Source organism: Scatophagus argus, chromosome 9, assembly GCF_020382885.2.
Source record: "Scatophagus argus isolate fScaArg1 chromosome 9, fScaArg1.pri, whole genome shotgun sequence".
Lineage (NCBI taxonomy): Eukaryota > Metazoa > Chordata > Actinopteri > Scatophagidae > Scatophagus > Scatophagus argus.
Genome location: NC_058501.1, coordinates 22039491 through 22064089, shown reverse-complemented (window position 1 = coordinate 22064089; position 24599 = coordinate 22039491). Strand labels below are relative to the sequence as shown.

Here is a 24599-nt window from a genome sequence, read left to right as displayed (position 1 = left end):
GCACCCGTCTTGCAATCCATTATAAGAGGAAACGACAAAATTTACAAACTTACAAGCCCACAAAGGGTGGATGTTTGATACTTTTGAGGATTGGTGGCATATTTACAGAGATGCATGTGTTTGTTGGTGCACTTGCGTTTATTTGGAAGGAACATGACCCTCATCTTTATATGTTTTGCTTATTTTGTGGTATGAAAACCAGAATGACAACCTTGGTGACTCTTACAGACATGTATATTAGCTATCTAATAACTGTTCTTTGCTGCAGCTGACCGTTAAATGACCCCATTGTGCTGTTAAATTACCCAACCAACAACCTGCACAATTCTTGTCTTGTTCCATCTGAACTGAACCTCCTGCTGTGGATTTTAAGGGCCTTAGTGTAGGCTGGCGAGCTGTCAGGGTGTGAGTGTCATTCTAACATTTTAACTCATTTTTCAAACAATCCAGGATTCCAGGAAAGGTCACAAAGGGACATTTTGCAAGATATTGTACCACTTAAATGTGCCTTTTGATTATTAAACTGTATTATGAAGAAAATTCCAAAAAATGGCAGTGTTCGGAGTTCATTTAGAGTGTTGTGACAATGGAAGCCTTTTGCGTCAATGTGAGCTGGAGTGGCAGCGTTACTTGTGCAGGCTGACAGTTCATAAACCTTGTGATTCAGTCTCTGTGGAAAGTGAAAGTCTGCCCCTGAGAAGCCCGGGCTTGTGTTTAGAGAGAGTTTTGCTGAATCATCTGGCTGTCTTGCTTTTGGAACTGTGAATGAATACAAATGATTTGCGAAAGCGTTGCGTTCGGCTTTTGATGGACATGGACACGAAGGCCTTCCGAAAATGAGTGCAGCACTTTAGGAAGCTGCATGTCCACTGGGTTGGATCAGTGAACTGTCTGAGTGATGCTGCGCTTTGCTAAACTGCTTTATATGTTTTGAATATTTCCCTGGGTTGCATATTTTAGGGTAAGCAAATAATGATTCTTACCATGCTGGAAATCATGAATAGTTCATTTTTAGAAGTTCCTGGAATTTAGAACTGAGTGCAAAAATTTCAAAAGATTTAGAAACTGCATGTAGTTTTATTTTGGTACAGTGTTCTGTTAACCACCCGATTAGCCAGACACCTTACCCTAACACAAATGTGGTGCTGCCTTGCTTCGACGTTTGAGGGATGCCAATAGCTTGCTAATTAAACTATTGAGACCACACTGATCAGTATGAAAATGTATTGCTTTGGTGGATGACAGTGTTGGTCTGTATGCTGATCTGCCTACCACTTTGGTCCAGACTGAAATATCCAACAAGTTGAATGGATTACCATGAAATTTTCTGCAGATGTTTATGATCTACAGAGGAGGAATCCTAATGACTTTCATGATCCCCAAACTTTACCTCTAGCACCACCATGAGGTTCAAATTGCTGAACAGCTCCTGGTTCAGATGTCCGTACTGAACCTCAGAAAAAGCTTTGGTGATCTTCTGTCTTTTCCTGTTGCACCTTCAATCATCATTGTGTTCTTGTGAGCTGCCACAACAGGTGAATTTCCCCACTGCGGGATCAATAAAGTTCATCTTATCTTATCTTATCTTATCAAAATTTCCTCACCATCATTAGTAAATGTTAGCATTATAGATAATATTTTTCAGGCCTGCGGGGGATGAAAAATGCTCTATGGTAGATAGATTTCTCACTTGTGGAAAATATTACTGAACAGTATTCTTCACCTGAGTATCAAAGCCGAAAACAAGCTTGCGAGGCAGAGCTTTACATTCAAACTTTCAAGGTCTTTCTGAGTTGAAACGAGAGAGTCAGGCGGACCAGAGATATCAGTTCTCCACTGGTGTTTGGGTGGGTGTTTACAGTGGGATGGAGCGATATCAAGTTTATCTGACATTATTAGAAAACAGCTAAAGAAGAAGACTGATATTTCAGACTGAACTGTCTCACCACCTGGCTGACAATCAGATCTCCTTCACTTCGTTCTCCAAGGTGTTTGCTCACAGCTGGCATTTTGAGATAATATGGCAGGGCAGTCTTAACCACACCATGCATGAAGACTTTTATGCAAAACGATATGTAAATGGGATGATTATATAACATGAAATGTCTTTCTGAGTGATATACCCCGTGGGCTGGTGTGATATAACGGACAGCTATATTATCATACCTTAACAACATGCATAAAGTGGAAAAATAACGAGAGAAAGCGAGCAAGCCCGGCCTCAGTTTGAGTGACAGCCGGCCACCAGCTCAGCTCACACGAGGGTCTTCAGAGCTCCAACACTGCGGTTCTTAGTCAGCTTCAGGTGTGGTAGTCGTCAGCTTGCACACACACACACACACACACACACACACACTGCTCTCTCGTCCACAGAGACTGCTTCTATCTGCCATGCAACGATGAGAGGATTTAAAACCTCTGCGAAAGGTTCACTCACCAAACGCTACACCTCTTCAAGGTGTTGAAGCAGATGATTTCAGACAACTTGTCTTCCCCAAGTGTTTGATATGTTTAGACTGCACACCATATATGTACAGTATGTAGTATTATATACGGTACATTCATTCGTTTTCTATAAATGCTCCAGGAATGTGTCTTGATGACTTTAGCACTCAGAGATGCAGACACTTTCATTGCAAGACTCATTGATCGTCACAATCAATCACAATCACAATGAAGCAGCGATGATCTACACCAGCAATTCTCCACCGGGGGTACTTTAATCCAGGGGGTAATGTTGCCAAGAAGTGCCAGGAAAAACTGAGTGTGGCTCAGAAAACCTGTATCTGCCCACATAATTGTGTTAAGCAGGAAAACACAAATAGGTTTACAAATTGGTGTTAGGCAGATCTTAAATATATTTTCCACCTCAACAGTCAATAAACTACTAGCCACGATTGGCTGACTGCAGAGGATGCACCCCACAATCTGCCCAAGTCAGCTGTAACACCTTAACACTGTCAGTCAAACCTGATCAAACCATGCAGTCCTGACAAGACAGATTAGCCAAATTATGAAACAGTTAATAAATAAAATTAATATCCTAAGACAGTTTGAAGACTGTTGAAGTTTTCAAGAGTAACTTAACACCAGATTGAAAAGCAGTGTTTCATTGCTCTCTCCCATAATTACACCATGGTGGACTGACACACCCTGGAGGACACTCACAAATAACTGCAACAAGCCTTTAGAGGCCAAATGAAACAAGATTTTAAGTTCAGTTTTTACAACTTTTATCTTATTTCAAGGTTCGTTTATTTGTCATTCTGCAGCCCAGGGTGGCACAACGAAATGCAAGCTGTAATCCTTTTATGCTACAAAATTATGGTGGAGTGCAGAGGATGAGTTGGGGAGCTTCACAGCCTGAAGGAAGAAGTTGCTCTGTAGTCTGGCAGTATGGCAGCAGATACTTCTGTATCGCTTGCCGGATGACAGCAGGGTGAACAGGCTGTGGCTGTCGTGGGTGTTGTCTTTTAGTATCCTTTGGACTCTGGGCAGGCACTTTACTGATATCATTGATGCTCCGTAGATGGATACCAATGATGTTCTGGACGGTTTTAATCACCATCCTGTTCCAGGCTGCCCACGGCCCATGCCAGCTCATAATCTTTTCAATCAGGACGGTTTCTGTCGCTCCTCTCTAAAAGTTGACAAGAAATTGGCCTGTTTCTTGCTTCATTCCTATTGGTAATAATAATGTTGTACTCAGCTGGCAAGTTGTTTGTTGACAAGCTGTCTAATGGTTTGAATGCTTGTGTTTCTTATCATGTTGTCACTTCATTTCAGAGATGTTGTTGATGAGAGTTTGTACAGTTTTGTCATAACTGTTAGAAATGATGGCCAAAACTGATAAAACAAGATCCAAGTCATAATAAACAGAGTTAGCCTTAAAAATCAGATGTCGTGGACAAAACAAACATTGTATTCTCATTTTCATTTTCAGCATTTGGTCAGCTGATATTTTCCAATTTGCATGGAAGTTGTGAAATATCATCTGCATGACACTTGCAGTCACATTGATGTAGACGTACATCAAATCAAAGAGACAGACAGACGGTCACGTGTGCCACATCAAACCACATCAACTCATCTGACAATTTCCCCTGAGGTGGCATTATGGAGATCTGGTACATCAGCATCTATCCCACTGGGAAATAAACGGCTTCATGCAGCTGTTTGATACCTTCAAACTCCCCCACAGCTCAAACTAGGGAGCATCAAACCTGTATCTCTTCCAGACAAGATGGCAGTCATTTTCTCACTGCAGTTTTCTACTTTTTTTTTTTTTTTCAGTTTTATGTGAGTGCATGTGCTCAGTGACGCCATGCCTCGCACTGAGTTACACACATTCACACCTGGCAGAGTCCCAGAACAGCCAGTCTTTTACTATTGGGCACTTCACAGCTCTTCAGACAGAGTTTTGGGGTGAAGTGTTATATTCAGGCTCATCTCAACAGTAGCTGCAGGTGGGAGTGTGTCTCATTCACCATCCATTTCAAAGGTTTCTAGCCTTTCCACACATTTAAAGCAACAGAGTAAGTGTTTATTATTGGGAAGAGATCTAAGTGCACTGCATAAAAAGTATGTGAATAGGTCTGCAATGTGCACATGCAGGCACGTTGGTCACGTTGGCACGTCTGCATATCAACATTCTCAGTCGTACAGTAATACACTGTGACTACTACACCTAAATGAACAATATCTTACATGTCACGTATTTTTTTAGCATGATATAAATGGGTTTGTTTACAACAATTATAAAATGTGTGGGCCAAATGAAAATAAGATCTTAAATTAGTGTATCATGCACTAAAATTACCCAAGGAAACAAATATTTGTTAAACCTGCCACAAATTACAAAACATTTTGTGTCATCATGATTTTCCATTTAGCAGGTATTTAGGTTCAAAGATGTTAATAATTAAGAGGCAGCTAAGTATTAGCCAATTGTCATCAACTTAACAGAAAGATCAGTGATATAATGAGTTATGACAATCATTCGTCAAACATATAGAAGCCTAAAGTGCTTTTCTAACCTCTGGCTTTCTGCCAGCTCTCAGCTATGCATCAGCCACCCAGGTGTGAATCATGAATATGTTGTTAACAGCAGCAGTATTGGCCCTGTGCTGGCACAGTGAAGTAGATGTAGAGATGCACAAGAAAACCACAGCGCAGCAACCTTGACCGAGCTGCTGACAAGTTGCCAATGCATCCGCCTTGACAAAAGAGTAAAAACAGACTTCAGAAAGCAACGGAAAAAGGTCCAAGACAAGATGGTCGGCATGACGACTGCAGTTACAGTACCACTTCACGAATGTTGACGCCAGTGCCAGAAAGATACTGTTTTTACAGCCCAGCAACTCGGATGTTTGGGGATAAAGTGAAAGTGGGACACTCGTCTGTCAGGTTTAAGACCGGGTCTTGTCCTAAATAGTCGTGTCTTTTTCCTATTAGTTACCTAAACGGTTCATTTCAGACATCTCAGAAGTAGATTATACATACTAATGTATGTAATCCAACATATCTAATACATAGAGTACAAAATCTCCAACATTTCCGTATGCTGAAAAGCAGCTCTGACTTTGTTTATGAATTTATTTTTTGTTGATATGGAAAATTGTCATCAGTCCGTCACCAAAGAAAACTTTGTTGTTTTAATTACAATGCAATAAAGTGATGTAGATGAAATAATTACATGGCTCAAAGCTTCGCTGAGGGATTCTGATGAGGGAGCGTTTTAAATTTAGTAAGCTGTTGTTCGAAAGACAGACAATGATGGGGGAGGTTACTGAAATTCAAAGTAAAGGCGCTCACACATACTCACACACACACAACCTATCTGCAGATGTGCTGTATTTTAATTTCAAGCTGGTTCAACTTAAAAAGTTAAGTTTCCCCTTTGGCTTAACAACAGGAGTTAGCAGAACCTAAATGGGTTATTTAGTTCAAAGTTGCCTCATGAGTTTTAAAACTTTGACACCAACTTAGTTAAGTTTATTGAACAGGATCAGTAAACTTCAGGTCTGACGCTTTATCAGCAACTGTTCTGCCAAACTGTCGTGTATTACATTTGTTTTCCGTTTACAAATTCTAAGTTTAAGTGTCAGTTCTTCACTGGACACAGTGGCCTTAAAGCTGTGGTTTCCATCCCTCACTACAAAGACAACATGACAGAAAGAGGAGTCGATAAAGACTGTTAATCCTTGAAAAATGACAAACTTAATTTAATAAACTGAGTAGACTCTCAGCAACACATTCATTCGAGTCATCCTTTCAAGTCAAGAGACTTTAAATCAGAATATTTCATGTTTCTAAGTGTTGAAGTGGTCTGAAAAATAAAAAAAGAGAGACAAATGTCAAATTATTTAAAAAATGAATAAGACTTGCATATTTACATTAAGGACAAAGTATCAGTTGATTCTGCTAAATTCCTGCATGATGTTTGCAGTGTGAAGTTGGTTCACATGAACTCTGAATCATCTTTGTTGTTTGCAGTGAAATGATAGTTTGAGTCTGTACTTGCCAGAGTGACTGGAAGACAAATTCTGCACTCACTGCTCACTAACAACGATTGGTGTTAGTATTTATTTCTTCTCTCTCTGGCTTTTGTTGTTTGATCAGCTCTAAATTCTTCATACCAGTTTTACATTGGCGCATATTATAAGACACTAATCAGTCACATCACAAATCATGCCCTACGGTGGTAGTAAATTTGGAAGTGATAATTTATGAATGAAAAAAAAGCGAAGGAGGGAAATTAAGAAAGCTGTATCATGTATTAGCTCAGCTAGAATTTTTTATGTTGCTCGCAGGCGAATCTCACTTCTCAAATCAATTATTCTGTATCAAAACAGATGTTTGCCGCCTGCAGAGACGGAGATGAACAGCTGGACATAGGAACACAAAGTTTATAAGAGTTTTTTCCCGATAATTAGGCATGTGTGACTACACATACATAAAGAGAATTTGTGTTATTCTGGTGACTGTAATACAAATGTGTTGCAGTTGCTCCCATTTGATTTTCTCCCATACTGAACAATGTAGCCAGAAAGATTTTTGAAAAATACACAAAATACAACTCAAACAAGAGAGAACAGTTTTCAAAAAATATATATTTTTATGCTGGTGTGCACATTGAATTCACAATGTATTGATCAGTTAGATTATCAAATTCCTGCATGTTAATTATTCAGGGTTCACAAAAAGGTTATTCGTTGTATTTATTAATTTAGTTAAAAAGGGAAATAGCTGCGAGGTAACACCTGGCTTTTTGCCATCCTACAGAAGGTTGACTGACTCTGCATAATGGACTTTCTGTGGGTCAACATCAGGGCAGTCTGCCTGAGAAATGAGTCAACTGCTAATTCCAGAGCAGAGAGATGCATCTCCACTCCAGTAGTTAAGGGAGGTTGTTTGTGCTAAAGGTGCTTATGGACGTTTATGCTGAGATTGCCTCTGCAAGCTTGTTAAGAGGAGCAGGCTCCGCAGGAGATGTTCTGCTCCTTCTTAGGTGCTTAGGTGCACACCCAGGTACCTGTAGCTGGAGACCACTTCCACAGCTACTCCTCCGATGTGCAGGGGAGGGGTGGGGCGCCTGTCCTTTCTGTAGTCCACCACCATCTCTTTGGTCTTCGTCACATTGATGCAGAGGTTATGCTAAAACCGGCTTCTTTATTTAAACATTTAGCTTATTTAAATGTCTAGTTTTATATTCTTTTTATATTCTATTTAGCTTATATTTCTATTTTATTCAACTTTTACCTCGTACTTTTCTATTTTTATATTTTTATAGTCTGCTTACTGCTCCCAGGACCTGAGTCCTAATTTCATACCACAAACATGTGAATGCAAGCTGGTATGACAATAAAGTTCCTTGAATCCTTGAATCCTTAGTTTCTTAAACTTGTTGGGGGGAAAACAAAGTCATGCATCCTAAAAGACGTGAATGTTAGTTGGCTTTGTAAGATTACGATAAATTAACGAGGGATAAATGTTGAGCTCCTGCTTGCATTCGGATTATCAACGACGGATGTTCCTTGAATTCATCCTCAAATCACGTCATAACAAAGTTTCAGCACTACATCAACGCCGCTCGATCTTTGATCGGTTGAAAATATATAACGTCACATACATTTCAGCTGTGAGTCCTTTTGCATGTCTTTGTGTTTGCCACCAAGAGTAAAAAAATAAAAAGAAAACTATCTGGAATGAGCTTGATAGAATCTGCAATTGTAGCTCTTTGACGAACATCTCACAATCTCCCCATTCCTTTGCACCTACTGGTGTGTGATATTAGTCTGCATCTTTCTTTCACTCTCTTCCCTGGTGATCTGTGTGTAAGTGTGTGTATGTGTGGTGCCATTACGCTTTCCAGATTATACTCAACAGCCTTTTAATTGAATATCTGCACACAGCAGTGTAATGCAGCTTGGGAGGAGAGAGAGACGGGCGGGAGGGAGGGAGGGATGAAGGAGCTAGAGGCAGGAGAAAAAGGAGAAATTAAAAGCGAGAGAGAAAGAAGAAGAGTGACAATAGTGGAGTCTGAAAGTAAGAGAGGGAGGAGAGGAGGCTGGTGCTGTCAGCCAACACCAGCTCTGTGTCTCGCTGCCACCTTAATCCTCTGTGTTGTTCTGTGCTGATGCACACAGTCGTCTTCACCCCAAAGTAAGACATGGTGTGTGTGTGTGTGTGTGTGTGTGTGTGTGTGTGTACACCTGCCTGATATGAAATATTTCCACATGGATCACTCGCTCACATGTTCATTTTCTGCGGCGTCAGTGAAGCCCAGTACGTCTCAGTCTAGTCTTGAACGCTGCGTGCAGGACACTATTCCTACAAGTGGTTCTTTTCCAATACGTATACGTATGTAGGCGGATGTGACAAAGCACCAATATGTTCATGTTGTCGTGTAGGTTTAACATATGTCAGTGCTCAGAAGCTGTGTGTGTGTGTGTATGTGTGTGTGTGCGCGCGCATGTGTGTGAGGTTGTGCGTTTGTGTCTCTTCTGAAAGCATCAAATCCAAGAATGTTTTGTTTGCGCTTCACACCTCGTGACAAACGTTCTTTGCAGCTTGGAGAGAACAAACTTCATGTCCTTACACTTTGAAATCGACTTTGTGGTTGATGTCATGTGATCAGTTAAGACGCACAGGTCCTGATTTTGCCATCTGTTTGCCTACAGAACAGCAGACTTAAAATTTGGAAGTTTGACTGATGAAACGATTAGTCTGTGGTCTTCTTCTCAGCTTGGCTCGGTGGCCAGAAGTAAGAGTTTGGCTGCACTCGGGACCAGGTTTTTCTGAAAATCCTTGTGCCTTCGCAGTGTAATTCCAGGAAAAAGAGAGATGGATAGCAGTCAAGCCAAGGATGCCTCAAGAATGACTTGTTTTCAGGTTTATTATGAAAGCAAAATATAACATCCAAACCGCACAGCTGTGTGTCTCAACTGGTGATTTTTACCCAAACGTACTTGTCAGAGTGTAGAAGAACCTCCCTTCCTCGAGGAGATTGTTCTCTCCATGACAACTGAAGATTGCTTCACACAAGGACGTACCTGACGATCGACTTGGCATTGTTGGACTTGATAATCACCTCCTCAAATCCTTCCACATCCCTCGGCACAGCAGTAGTTGGCAAGGCGCTGATGATTCACAAATGACTTTGCAATAACGGAGTAGCTGAAAACAAGAGCTGCAGAGATGTGATCGAGTGGGTGGTCGGTGCACCATTTTGCAGGTGGCAGTATTTTAAAGGTTAAAACTGTGGGCTTTTATTTGGAAATGCTCTGATTTGAATCTGCAAAATGGCAGAGGAAAAATATGAAATTCAGGGCTAAATAATGAAAAACAGTGACTATTATTGAGGTGATCCTGAAGACAGCTAAAACTGGTCCAGAACAGCTGACATTTGAAGCAGCGTGTTTGCACGAGGCTCGATCAATCAGGTCACTAGTTTATTCTCATTAAATCAACAGATGTGATGCTCATCACCAGTGAGTTCTTGCTTTCGCTTTTTTTTTTTTTACACAATCATCTCAGGTAAAAAAGCCACCACTTCACCTCATTTTGTCTTAATCACTTTCTTTACACTAATTACTAATCTCAGAAGTAACAGGCCATTACCTGGAAACAGCAGTTCATTCCATTTTCCCCTCTAAAGTCAGAAATTTGCTTCATCAATATTCTGGAAGAGTTTCCGTCCCCCTGTCCCTTTCTGTCCCTTTCCGTCCCTTTCTTTCTTTCTAAACATTTCTTTAACATATATTTAACATTTAACTGAAGAGCAGGAAATGAGATTGTGGTTGCTGTTGACACGACTGGACGTGTTTGCCTCACAACACTAACACAGTGGATGCTTGAATCCCACCTTAGTCTGTTGTTTTTGTGGCTGCAAAAGAGAAGCTGAAACAAAAAGATGGCCTTTCTGTCAGTAAAAAGCCTGTTTTTATGTCAAAACAAGGCTAAGAATCCAACGTCCAGGAATTCAGCTTTTGTGCCAATGCATCCAATAGATGTTGAGATATTTCACAGGATAAAAGGTGCTAGAAGAATAGCAGTTTATGTCTTTACCAGATTGCATGGCTACATATGCAATAGCATTCAAGATATTATGTCAGTCCCCACCTAAATGGTGAACCAACCAGCTGACAGACCAACATCTCCATCCTTGGATGTCTGCTGTTGCACATTTCCCAACATTTTTATGACTTTAGAATCCTGTCAATATCACCTGCACGACAACATCTCAGCCAGCGACTCCGTTTTGTACTCTTCTAGAAAAGCAACGAGAAGTGCCTTTGACGCCATTGTGTTGAAGTTTGTGCAGCCATGATGTATTGCACTGTGAAAACTTTGTCTGAATGACATTTGTTTATTTGCCCTAAGCTGTTTTGTGATATTTTGTTTTAATCAGCTCATTTTTAAAACCAAGACATTTATAATAAATATGGTCCAGCAGTGATTTCGGCCTGATGGATCATAGCGTCCCTGCTGGCCTGATAAAGGTTAGAAAGAAAGAACTATATTCCCATGTTTGCTGTATACCCATCCCACACTGGCATCCTCTGCACCTGATTGTCATCCTGCCTTGGCATTAGGCCCAGCCAGGCAGCAGTGGGCTCATGTCTGGTTCTGTCCTCCTTGTTCAGCCATCCATCATCCCGTCACAAAATACAAGACTTTCTCTGTGGCACTCCCTACAGTGCAACAGCCGGCCTCCTCCCATCTTTCCATTTTCTCCTCCAGCTCTTCGGGGGTCTGACTGTCACAGTGTGTTTCCTGTTACAACTCTTCTGGTTCCTTCCTCTGCTGTCAGCCCGAACCTGCTGTTATCTATTCGTCCAGAACATGGAGACACAAGATGGTGTCTGCTCTGCCGTGGTTCCACTAAAGTTGGAGGCTGATGGGACTTGGTCAAGTTTGGATTGACTGACTGGCGGTGTGGGCGGTCCTGTAGACATGGCAGTATGGCCTGTGATGGATGCACTGGCTTCTTGGGAGTTGAGCGCTCTAGATGGTTAGTAGAGGGCTAATGGGATTTGAGTGAATTTGTCTGAAACAAATTACGATGTAATTATGATAAATGGTTTTTCTTGCTGAAGTATTTGTAGGTGTATATTTCTTGTAACCAAATGAGCAAATCAGGGGAAAACAGAAATCAGCCTTTGGCATCATGGCAGTCACTGATTCGTGTATTAACACTGCACTAGGGAGTCAGTAAGCATGACATACAAAACATCAGTCTCAGCAATAGTTTAGCAATTTCCACAGCAGGAATTCAAATGATTTCCACTGGTCTAAATAGTGTAAAATTTCTCATGGAGAAGACCAAGCACACCACAGCTCTGATTCTACAAGGGGTGAATGGACTCAAATGATCGTGTTAACGAGATACTAAACCTTTGAAAGTAATCATAATGCCATACTTAACTGATTTTAGTTGTGAGTGCATATGGTTTCGGTGTAGTTGCAAAGAAGGGGAAGCCACCATTTCCACAAGTATTTTGTTTCCACTGGAGTAGGTCCATAGAAAGTAGTTTCAAAGAAGGAGTTTGTTTAAAAAGTCGCTAAACTCTGTGATACTCATCAGCCTCAACCATCATTGCTAAGGGCTGTGTTGCATCATTGCAGTTGGGAACAAAACATGGAACCCACCGAAGCTCTGAGCTCAGCCGGTCGGATATTTCATACCGAAAGTATCTGTCTATCTGTGGGAGTGTGCTGACTTCTGCCTTTAAAGGAACCCGTGAACATTTTGGGCAAAATGTTTGTTCACGTTCTTGCTGAGAGTCAGACAAGAGGAGTGCTACCATTTTTAAATGATGCTGCAGCCAAAGGGCAGTGAGCTTAGCTTTACATAAGGACTGGGAAACAGTGTTGGACAGTTAGAAACAAACACAGTGTGATGTATTGAAAAGTGAGCTGAGGTGGAGATGCTGGAAAGCAGATTTTGTTACCTTTGGACATAGTCAGGTTAGCTTGTTTGCCGGTTTCCTTGGGTGTTTCTGTTATGTTTATGGTGCTGGCTGTAGCTTCAGATTTACTGTGCCGTAACATCAATTTTCTCACCTAACTCTTTTCAAGAAAACAAATAACCACATTTCCCACAAAGTTTTTATGCATACAGTGTTGTGCCTTTGACTTTTTATCTAAGAACCAGATATTTTCTAGCACAGTTGCTCATCATTTATACCTATGATTCATGCATCTAAGCCTGAGAAGTGCTCTGCCAGTCACCTCGCATTGTCTGCAAAAATTAAGAGATCCCAGTTGCCTGTCATAATTTCTTCAACTTCGCTACTCTCTGTCTCGCACAAGAACATTTCTGCAGGGTGGGAGTTTGTCACACACCTTTGGCTGCTGATCTACAAGCCTCTTGCAGTTTCTCACTGTGCACACTTAGAAGTACAGCAGTACAACACGATCATTTTAATGCCCCTGGGACAGGCTGACTGCCTGACTTGCTTACATATGGATTACATGTGTACGAATTTGTGCAAGTACTGGTGCTGTGTAAGCTTCCAAATTAAATGTTGGTTTTAAGCAGACTGCACGTGTAGCAAACAGAAAAGTGCTAGAAAGGAGTGTGTGAGAGGAGGCTGCAGAGACTCGCGTATAGCAACACATTGTAAAAAGATGAAGAAGCGACAGATGAAAGGAGAGGACAGAGGGAACAGGCAGAGGAGAGGAAAAGATTACTACCATAGTGCATCAGGCTTAGCTTCACATCCTTAATGGTAACCATGGAAATAATTATAGAGCAGACAGACAGGCTGTGTTAGAGAGGGAGTGAGAGAGAAGGAGGGAGGCAGAGGAAAAGACAACCAGAGAGGAGGATGAGAGAGAGAAAGAGAGAGAAGAAAGCCATGGGGGGTAAAGTAGCTGAAATGTTTGTTGAATGCCTACACTGAGTTCCTGTAGCCCGCGATGATTAGGAACTATTTGAGGATGACATGAGCAGAAATGTGGTGGAAGTTAAGCCTACGTGAAGTCAGTTCTTACCCACCGTCTTACACAGAGTCGCCGCGGAACAGAGTTCAGCATCTGTTCAGAAACCACACGGAGGCTGAGGCGCTCACGTTGTTTCCCGTCCACCTTTATATCTCACCGGCGGTACGGGAGTACAGCAGCAGTCCAGTGTCACAATCCAATGACGGTTTAAAAAAGTTGCTTCAAACCCACGGTTGTCATGGAAACAGATCTAAGATACCCTTTACCCCTCTGGAAGTGCTGATTGCTTATCACTGCTGAAAGCCCAATCAATGGTGATGTCTGAAAAGACTGAAATTAAAAAGTGCTTGATGTCTCTTGCATCATTTAAGTCAGATACAGCCCATACTGAGAGCGCCTCCCTCATTTACATACTCTGATGTATTGGCTGGCTGGTTGCTGAGCAGTATTTATACATGTCTATGGGGAAGTATGTCAACTCGTGGGAAATTATCAGGTGCCACGCAAGACTTGGGGTATAGGAATTAGCATACCAGTTTTTAATTTTGATCGGTCATGATTTGCTCGTGGGTGTGTGACGGGATGCACGGGCAGGTGGTACACGCTGAGTTCTGTCTGTGTGTGTGTTGTGTGAGTAATAACATGCTCGCATGCTTCCCACACATTTGCCCCTGGCTCTGAACTTCACACTGCGCTTTGTGTGCGTGTCAGGAGAAGGTGAAGGGGAAGGAGAAAGAGGCAAAGGGGGGGAAGGAGGAGGAGGAGAGGAAGAAAGAGAGGATAAAAAGTGATGAAGGGCTTAGCATCACTCCAGGTCCCAGAAGGGATACAGCTGTAGCCCCACCCCGTATAAACATCTCTTTCTTCCTCTCTCTACTGGAAATGGAGAGAGAGAGACAGAGAGAGGGAGAGGAGAGAGTCTGAAGCGCAGGGCATCAGTGTACTGCTGCTCCCTGCCTAAAATGTACTGCTGTCCACCTGTGCAGGATTATCTCCGTCCAGGCAGCGGACACAGGAGACAACTAACAACATCCATCGCTTGCCCGGACTGCCTGAGAATGAACCGCCGTTCGGAGGGAATGAAGACGAGGGACTAAGTTACCGTTAGCGCCTCGACATTTTTCCCCCCGCCTGTCAGCTACTGGCACACGTTCAGTTTTGTATCCATTGCAGTTTTTACTCTACTTTATTCAGTATCGTTTGCTTGTTTCTTGGCAACTCCACCGGCTCACGTCGTTTTCTCTCTCTCTCTCTCCCTTCCCACAACGCTCTGTGGTTTTTGGTGCTCGTCCACATTTTTCTGCCCGCATTGGAAATTCAGGCTTCCGTTTTAATTGCTACTGCTTGCTCGCTGGCTGCCCCGTCGGAGGGGTCCGATCAGGATAAAAAAAACCAAAAGGCGCAGCAGCGGAGGGGAGCGGAGCGCGTCTTCCCGGCCTGCACATTGGCGCGCATACAGAGAAGGCGGACCTATTGCGCACCGCACCGCTCCTTCACGCACACATGGGCACGGATACGCACGCACGCACGCATGCACGTGCACACCCAGACATGCAGCTCTTTTCCCTCTGCATTACATAGTTTTTGATTGCAACCAAACACCAGTTTACCCCTGAGTCCAAAGCCGGGACGCGTTCACCTTTCACCCATACATTCCTTGGCAAGTTCGTTTTTGACATGCACAAGGCGGACACGCACTAAGGAAACCATCGCAGAAACATTCCTGTCTAAAAGATGAGAGAAATTGGCCTCAGCGGATCTTCCGTCGGTCACCGGAATTGCGAGTGCAGGGTCGGGGCGGAGGGCACCGGGGAGAGAGGACAAGGAGAGGCCGGGGAGGAGGAGCTCTCAGCCGGACTGCCCGCCGCGGAGGAGCCGCTGCTGCCGGTGCTCAAGAAGCAGGCTGCTGCTGCCGGGGGGAGGCGGGGGGAGGATGAACGGTGCCTCAGTGTGAAATTATAACACTCAGCTGGCTTTGGGAGTGTTTGTTTTTCTCTCGGTTTACCTCTCACTAATTAGTCTGAAGATGCGAGATAACGAACAGTGGCCTACTTAATAACTGTCACCCTGTACTCTTATCAACGTGGCACTTTTGGGCCACCTTAAAGGTAAATTCAGCACTTTGGAGAAGTAAAGGCCTGCAGTTGCGAATTTGCCTGTGCAGTACCCTTTGGAAGGACATCCTGCCACTTAACAGGCCACTTGCATCAGTTTAACTTTGTGGAATGGTTACATTTTTCCTCAATAGCTTAAGGTGTTTGTAGTTGATAAGTCAGATTTATCCAAGTGAAAAATCCTAATAATATTCCTGTAATCTTTATGTAGGGATTTAGTGTGTCTGTGGTGCTCGGTAGTGAGTTTATGGTCACCATATTGCACTTGATGGTATTTTTTATGTCTTAAATATTAGTGGGCTATAATATCTCCTTGGAATATTATGTATAAATTTATAGTTTTCTGTGATATTTGTATACCATATTTTAAATTTGCTATAAGACCACTGTAGTTCTTTTCTATTATACCTAGAGAATTCACTTACTCCAGGATATATCCAGATATCCTGAAGGGGCCCTGTTTCCAGGTGCCTTGGTAGTGGAGGCTGGCGATTTATCATTTATTCATATATCTATTTGTCTATGAAATATTTAAAGGTAAAGGATTGATTTTAGGGCCTGCATTCATCCATTTGCAACATGGAAGTGTTTTGCTGTATTGGGCTTTTGTAATGGAAGCGACTCTGCTGGCTTTGCTTTAGTTTAGAGTCCTCTTGATTCCTTTTGTTTTCTAGGCTAATTTGAGCGCAGACTATCTGAGCAATACTTCTGTGTCCCGAACTTGAACCTGGCCTTATAAACCCTCCAGAGGATGGTCACCTGCTGATCATACAGTCAGACAGACACATGTGTGTCATGACACTTGTTGGCAGGTGCCGTTTGCAGATACACCAACACGCCCAGTTATTTCTAGACGTTAATATCACTGTGTGCTTTTGGAGTATCGATTCGGAACAAGCGTCGATGCTCGGCGGAATGTAACGCAAACTGCGGAGCTGCTGCAGTTTCAAACAGACAACGAGACTCAGTGGAATACAGGCTGGAGTCAGTGAATGCATCTCCAGTCTTAGCCGGCATCAGCTTACTGTGGGGTCACATAGACTGGAGAGCCAGAGAAGTCTGGACACAAAGCACAAGAAACCCCACCTGATTTAGGTAGGACATGTTCGTCTTCTTGTTTGACTTTTGTTCCCCTAAAATCTACTTACATGTAAGTCCAGCTCCTTCTGCCACAGGCACACATTTTATTAAAAAAACAAAAGAATCTGTCAAAAAAAATGCACACTGTACAGATTGTACTTTTAGAACTGCAGTTTTGTAATTATAAAATTGATAATAACACCAAACTGACAATGATTAACAGTGACTGTGCCTTGTGTGAGTGGGCATATCAGTTTGACCGATTTGACCAATTTGACGTCTAATTTTGGGGATACATTCTTTAAATTATTTTAAATACTACACAAAAAGCAATGTCAAAGTACATGTGAGTGGTAAATATGCTGCAAATCCTCACCTCATCTGCACCCATTTGTTTCTCAATGACATCACTTTTCTCTGTGTGTTTCTGTGGGTTTGTTGTCGAGCTCAAGAGGACAAACAGTCCACCACTTCCCATCTGCCGCTTCCTAAAATCAAACTCAGTGGAATATTCAAGCGAAAACTCTGAGTAATGAAGCATTTATGTTTCTCATTTAATGTTGGACAGTTCAGTCAGTCTCAGTGTTGAACAATCTTTCCCAAAGCTAAAAGCTCAATAAAAGACTAAAAGACTTCATGCACAGTATATAATAATGTACTGTGACAAGCATCAGCCCAGTAAATCAGACCAGGGTGTACTCTCTTCTCTTTGCTTTAAAAAAAAAAAAAATCTGGAATATATAATAATGTGAAACAGAAGCTCCATCCAAAATTAGACCTTTCGTTTCTTTGCGTTAAAGCTGCAGTAGGTGCGTTTGCAGAGGAGCAGAAAGACACTCGCTCGGTCTCGCCTCCCATCTCTTCCCACTCAGGCAAAAACAATCGGCAGACAGTTGATTGACAGCTCAGAATGAAGCTCTCCTTAGCTTACCAAGGATGCCCAAGACACAACATTAACGGTGACAGCAAATAGCAGTGAAATGGCACTGTCAACATGACTGAGATTCTGACATTATCTTACTCATTCCTCTTAACCCGGCATGAGAATTACTTTTGCCGGATTCAAACAAAAATATCAACTTATAAAATACTACCCGTGACAGCATCGTGCAAAGAACGGCAATGGCTGAATAAAATAGCTTGTTTCCCCCTTGCAGCTTGTGGATTCTGAAATAAGAAGAAAAAAGAAAACAGTCCAGTCAAATCTGCTATGAGAATACAAAGGATTGTCCAGAATTTTGTTTTTCTGCCCACTTGGCTCCAAATGGTCATGTCGAGTTGAGAAACTTGTGATCTGCAGTCAAACTGTATCATGATGATTTTGTTTTTCATTTACTGTTAACTGATGCACAAAGGCTACATCATTTAGTACGCTTGAGTATTATTGTGGTATATTTGGTACTTCCAGCTGTTTTGTGAAAAACTTTCACAGTAGAGATGATTTGAGTTATTGATGTAACAATGAGTTTATTCGTATTTTAAGCCACTCTTTTTTTGCAGTTTGTGTAGTTGCACACAGTGTTGAAATGAGCAGTTGATCGACAGATAGTCAATTATCAACAACACTTGGTTGCTCATTTAAAGGGATACTCCTATTTAGTATTGCACTCTCATTAAGCTGGGAAAAGAATGATTTTAATTAAGAACGGTAACATTTAAAACAGCAGAGGTAGAGATATCCTTACATTAAACTCCTAGTACAGTTTCCAGGTTAGCTCGTCACACAACGCAATGATGTAATGTCTTAGTGGAGCTTTACAAACGCCTGCCTCTTGCACTGATAAAACTTCTCCTAAAGTAGGTCCACTTCTGACACCAAGTCATGTTGGATTCGTACACATACTGGTAGGATACAGCGTGAGTCAAAAAGCCCTGGCGCCTACATTTCCCATAATGCAACTTGATGCTCTCTTTCATTAGACAGACTGACAAACAGTCACTCCTTCTGATCTCCACACTTCCAGTTTGTAACTCAGGTTCTCCTTGTCTCAAGGTGACACTGAGATTATTTTTTCAAACTTTAGAAAGATCAGAAGCCACAGAGACATCACACAACAGCAGAAAACACCAAATATTTGTTGTTTCCTGCTTCTCAAATATCAGGGAGGATTTTGTGCTTTCTGTGTTGATTGTAAATTGGTTTTGGTGTGTTGGTCAAATAAAACAAGCAAAACAAGACACAAGTTAAACAAAATGATAAGCAGCATGTATGTTTGCTATCACCATCAGGTCTTTTCACATTAAGTGATGTGGCCGCTCAGCAAATGGAACCTGACACGGTTAACTTGTTGACTCAAATCATGCATCATTCATGGAAACATGGTGTAGCTGTTTGCACATTGTTCATGAGTAATTTGTTAAGAAAGCAGAATGGACTTTGACAGAGAGGTCAGGGTGTGCAGATAAATGCAGCTGCTGCTGTATGACAGATTGAAACCTCATGACTTCCCCACACATTCAGCTCTGAGTGCTTTGAGCAGCCACTGCAGAGCTTTATCAGTTCAGGGAGTGAGACAGACTCGTCCAGATAAACGTCTCCAAAACATTTTGCCCCTGGAAATCGTGTCAGCATGTAGCTACTTTGGAGGAACGAAACCTCAAACCCCCTGCGGCGTTTGCGCCGCGTTTTAGCCGCTGGGCTCTTGATGACAATTTATACATTAAATTATGTAATGAGAGTCCCTGATGTAGCCTCTGCATTACACTGTGAACACGGGAGAGACTGCCTTACAGTTGCAGACACAGTCCATGGATCAAAAGCAAACAGGGAGCTAACCAACGTTATATCATAACAAAGGCAAACATACAAAAAGCCCTGAGCGTTTCAGCGCTATTAAGACACCCACTCCCTCTCCAGCCTCCAGCCTCCATCCCTGGCTCTTGTGCTCCCTCCCTCTCTTGTTACTGCTCCCCCAGATGCATTTCCTCCACCCCCCCCCTCCTCCATGTAGCTCTCTGTCTCTGTCGTCCTGTCTTCAGTCCATATAGTCTTGCTCTTGTCCCTCCTCCTCCTACGCGAGCACTTACCCACCTCCCCACCAACACACACACACACACACACACTGTGTTCCTTTTCTGTTTTTTTAACCAACCTCTTACTCATGTGTGTCTACATCCCTCCCTCCCACTCTTTTAACTCTGTCTCTCTCTCTCTCGGTTTCTCTCAGAGGGTCTAAGCTGGAAGCGTTTGCCACCCACACATTCCCTCTTCAGCTTTCAGCTTGACATCAGATTTACATTCACAATGAGCAAGCGCAGCATTTCACATGTTGCTCCATCACATGGCTACACACACAAATATGTGAACACATGAGCTGAGCTGCTTGTTTGCACATGTGAACACATGTGCCTGTACTGCACTGTACTGCACTGTACTGCACTGTACTGCACTGTACTGCACTGTACTGCACTGTGCTGCACTGTACTGTATGTGAGATGTAAATTTTGGTTTTCTGTTTGTACATGCTGATCTAATGCTGGAATTATTAGTCAGTAAACCAAGTATTTGGTAGACAGAAAAGTAACTGCTAGTTTTGAAGCTCAGTTAATTATTTGTCTAATAAAAAATTAAAAGCATATGCCAGTTCCAGCATCTCAGTTGTGAGGATCAGCTGCTTCTCTGTGTATTGTATGACTGCAAATGGAATATTTTTGGAATTTTGGTTCAACAAATGAAGCAACTTAAGGACGTTACCTTAGACTCTGAAAAGAAGTGTATTCTGCATTTATTTTCTAACATTTTGCATAACATAAATTTTAAAAAAATTACTATCAGAGATTAACTGATAGTGAAAATACGGATCTCTGGTTGGTATTGATGGAATAATTCTGGTGAACATTACTGTACATTATTGGCTTTCTTGCAGAGAGTTTGAAGAGAAGATGAACACCACTCTCATGTCAGCACAGTAATTACTGAGCTGCAGCGAGGCGACCATTAGCTTAGCTTAGCACGACACTGGAAACTGAAGTTCAGAAATACCTGTAAACACATTTAGAGCACACAAAGGCACATGTTGTGGATGATTTTGAGCACAAGCCGTTCCTCAGCAGTTCTGCACTCCTTTCAGCTGGCTATGGTTAGAGGAGCTTTCCTGCACCTTTAACTGCACTTCGCACACTGACGAGTTAAACCTCCTGAAGACAGAAACAAGACTTTCAGAGAGTGTAAACCACCCAACAAGTTGAAAGGTCACCTGACTGTACCTCTTTGAGCCATCTCAAGCATCAAGCCCCACAATACACTACAGACAGTTTGTTTACCAGCTCCAGAATGAACATGACAAGATCTCCTAATCAATTTCAATTCAATTTCAATTTATTTATTTATATTGCACCTTATACAATCAAAATTGTTTCTAGATGCTTTACAGAGACCCAGAGCCCGAAGCCCTGAGCAAGCAGACAGTGGCAAGGAAAAACTCCCTTTTAACAGGAAGAAACCTTGAGCAGGACCGGGCTTGCAGGGGAGAACCATCCTGCTGATAGTCCATTTAAAAATGATACCAAGCTTAAATACAAATGTGACAAGAAACGCTGACTAATCTGTAACGTTGAATCTATAAAATGGGACACATCACCTGTCAGTACCAGGTGGAATTGATCCTCTCTTGTGATGACAACGATATGTCCAGTGTGGTTCACGTGATGCTTTTTTGTTCTTTTTCAACATGGATTAAATTCTTAATTGACATGCACCTGGCCATCTTTCCAAAAGCCAGAGTAATATTTCAAGACTAGCAGTAAAAATGAGCAACTCAAACGATGTTATTTCAGCACATGGATGATTTATTAAGGAGCTAAATTAAAGAGACAAGCACATCTACGTGCTGCATGACCCCAGCCGGGCTGAATCACAACCTCCCGTGACAAGAGGAGGCTTCAGCCAAGCTGCACTTCTCACGGCTGCTTTTCCAGCCTTTGCATCATCTCGAAACAATAGTTACATAATTGCATTTTAAAGTAGATAGAGCAAATGAATCAAAACAAACGTTTTCACACTTTCCATTAGCACATGGTGTCAGTCATCACTCAGCAGTGATCTCGAGTCTAATGAAGCTTTTAAACGGTTTACTGTGATCGGTCATGTCTTTGTGGCTGCTCAACACATTCCTTTGCTCGGTGCATGTGTGTGTGTGTGTGTGTGTGTGTGTGTGTGTGTGTGTGTGTGCACAGATGCATGGCTAGAGCCCATACAGTACAAAAGCTCAATGTGTGCACACATACCTGAGCTCCTTCTCTATTCAGAGCTTTGTTCTATAGTATGTTTGAAACTAAAATGCAAGGCGCTTCAGATAAAAAAAAAAAAAAAAAAAAACCAAAACATGTTGCTGTGGCAACGAAACACAGAGCCTGCTTTGGGATCGGAAAGAGTGAGCGAAAATAGATTTAAATGGATGTATCCAGTCCTTCTTTTTTTCATTTTCGCTTCAGTCCGATTCTTTTGTTAACACTTTATTAAAGTGAATTACCATTCAAGTGGGAATTCAGGCATTTTTAAAAGAATTCAATGATCGTGCCACCTCATTTGGTTTTAATTTGTCCCTGCTCAACATCCCCGCTAACTCCACCCATCTCACGTCCCTCCATAAAGGCTGTGGATCAGATGATTTATACACTGATTCTGAATGGAAGCCGCCCACATTTCTCCACGCTGTGCATGTTAAGTGTGAAAAGGAGCGGGTAGTGTGTATTATGTTTCAGAAGTGAAATTTGGTCTGTATTCAAGTTGAAGAGCACCATTTTCCAAAATGAGAAATCTGCTCTCTGCACCTCCTCTTACAAATAATAGATAATGCACCATGTGGATTAAATCCAGGTGCGTGTTGAAAATACAGCAGCCGATCCAAACCTGTGTGCATTCAGGGCTTTTAGCAAGTCACTGTGTTGTTCACTCCCAAACACGTTTCTTTAAAGCAAGAGGTAACTAAATCACAGACACATCGACTGTGCTGCAGGTAACCAAACCCCTAATGATGTCGTTGTAATTGAAGTAATATTCTTTCTGAAGTAGCTTGCAGTTGAATGAGAGAAAATGTCAGCGGGGTGTAACCATCAGGGGTGACTCCACATGAAAAAGGTCGATGGTCGCAGCACATACAGATACAGATAAAATGCCTTTTCTCAGACGGCACTTGGTCTATTTAATATGTGAATGTTTTCAAGGCAGGAGCAAATGATAAATTGGAGATAAGATCCACTGTGAAGGCAGCTGACAATTTCCATTTATTGTGTAAAGGTGCATTCTGATTCCAGCTGCGGATGGATTGGGGGGTCTGGTTGCTACTAACTGCTAACTTGATATGGCAATGAAACAGTATTTTGTGAGCATTATGCTTCCCTAAAGCTTTGTATTATCTTAGTTTAATCTTACCTTCAATTAGATGTTTTAAAGCAGGATGTTTGTTTGGGACAAAATGCAGGGGGGAACCATCACAAATTTAAACCATTATCAGTATAGTAAAGAGGAAAGGCTCTAAAAACACTAAGGGAAGAGACATGACCTGGACCACACATGTAGGCCGATGCAAATGATTGCTTTGAAGGCAGTGAAGCTCGATTACAGATGGAATCAGTGCTGCTGTGTGTGATGTTTGTATGTTGATGTATGTTTCTGCTGCACTGCATTGCACATAAATACCAGCTGTTTTAGTGGTTTTCACTGGTTACCACTGCAGCTGTGCACAGTACAGAAGAGCATCTTGCGCTCTCAGTGAGGCTCTGTGCTGCAGACCTTTGTGTCTTTTAAATTATAGTCATGATTTATATACTGCATACTGTAAGTCAACAGTAATCTGCCCCCTGTGGCCTATCGTAGAAATTACAAAGTAAACGATTATTGTGCCCGATTCAGATCTCTATGGATAAACACAGAGGAATCTGAATAAAAGCAGACACTTTGTTCTAGAATTCCTTTTTAGAGGTCAACCTGCATTTAAATCCCAACACTGTTTGAGACTCTCCCTGGAGATTAAGAAAGTAAATGCTTACATGGCGCAGGGGATCCTTGCTCAGCATTTTCAGGATGAAGTATAAAGTGAACACAAACTGCTGCGAGTGGCTAAACGTGATGCTTATTAAGACAGTTTAGTACTTATGAACTCTAAACACCATAGAACTTTGTTTTGCGCTTTGCAGATTGCTTGAAAATTGAACAACATGATGTGATTTTTCCATAAAACCATCATATTAATTTACCCATCTGTTTGGCGGTCACCGCATGACCACCTGTATATCCTCTGTATGGCCCCATGATTCATTTAGACAATCTTTTAATTTGCTCACTTACAAGAATTCTGTGGTTAGTGGAGCTTTACCCAAGTCAGAATTAATAGAGCACTAATACACTGTATAGATAAAAGTACTGGGACACCTGACCATCACACCAACAGGGACTTTAATGATGTCTCACTCTACACACACAGACAGCTTAGCAGCTCTAACAGCTTCCACTCTTCTGTGAAGGCTTTCCACAACATGTTGGAGTGTTTCTGTGGGAATTTGTGCCCATTCATGCAGCAGAGCATTTGTGAGGTCACACACTGATGTTGGACCAAAAGGCCTGGCTCACAATCTCCGTTCCAGTTCAATCCAAAGGTGTTGGATGGGTTTGAGGTCAGGACTCTGTGTGGGCCAGTCAAGCTCTGATATGACTTCCCACCAGCTGAGGTCTTATTCCAACACATTCAGTTTCAAATTTAAGAAAGTATATATTTTCATAGTACATACTTTGTATAAGGAAAACAACAGTTGTGTCTACCTAAAAGCAGACAAAGACTTGACTTGGTTGATTTCCACCAGAAATTAAAGACTCCCGCCCTCATGAAATTGTTCACTGGAGGATTTAATAAAACATGTGCTCTCTCTGAGTCTTATGACTCCAGATTGACACCAAAAAGATTGTTTTTTTTTCTTATCAGCCTAAGGGTTATATAGTACAGCAACTCAGACTGCGTG

General features: G+C 42.0%; 1 protein-coding gene across 5 annotated transcripts in view; it reads left to right on the top strand.

The window, feature by feature from the left end:
- syngap1b (synaptic Ras GTPase activating protein 1b) overlaps positions 1-24599 on the top strand; it is a 121085-nt gene that overhangs the window by 52314 nt on the left and 44172 nt on the right. The window contains exon 1 of one of the 5 annotated variants that reach the window (XM_046398807.1): positions 14308-16658. The exons of the other annotated variants lie outside the window; for them this stretch is intronic. The gene's annotated coding sequence lies outside the window, so the exon portion shown is untranslated. Of the gene's footprint in view, positions 1-14307; positions 16659-24599 lie in introns of those variants that run through there. 5 annotated transcript variants of the gene reach the window in all.